Source organism: Gavialis gangeticus, unplaced genomic scaffold (genome assembly GCF_001723915.1).
Source record: "Gavialis gangeticus isolate Ggan-Ray unplaced genomic scaffold, GavGan_comp1, whole genome shotgun sequence".
In the NCBI taxonomy this organism is placed as follows: Eukaryota; Metazoa; Chordata; order Crocodylia; family Gavialidae; genus Gavialis; species Gavialis gangeticus.
The window spans coordinates 98354370-98354687 of record NW_017729025.1 but is presented as its reverse complement, the minus strand read 5'-3'; the positions used below and the strand labels follow the sequence as shown (position 1 = coordinate 98354687).

Sequence of the window (318 nt, the reverse complement as noted above, 5' to 3'; positions counted from 1 at the left end):
CCCCGGGGGGGGGGGGGGGAATGTCAATACAATAGATTTTGAAATGCCAATATTTTACATTTTTTAACAACTGATCAAGACTCCCCTAAGCATACTTAATTTTCAGGCCTTCTCGGAGGACCTGCATCAGCAGCATTCTTCATAATAACAGACCTGACAAATATATGCATCATCTTAGACAGGTCATAGTTTCATAGTTGGTAGGGTCGGAAGGGACCTGAGCAGATCATCAAGTCCAACCCCCTGCCATGGGCAGGAAAGAATGCTGGGGTCAAACGACCCCAGCAAGGTGTCTATCTAGCCTCCTTCTGAAGACCC

At 46.9% G+C, this 318-nt stretch overlaps 1 protein-coding gene across 1 annotated transcript in view; it reads right to left on the bottom strand.

The window, feature by feature from the left end:
* Positions 1-318, bottom strand: part of CKAP5 (cytoskeleton associated protein 5) — a 127217-nt gene that overhangs the window by 30380 nt on the left and 96519 nt on the right. The gene's annotated exons all lie outside the window — the stretch shown is intronic.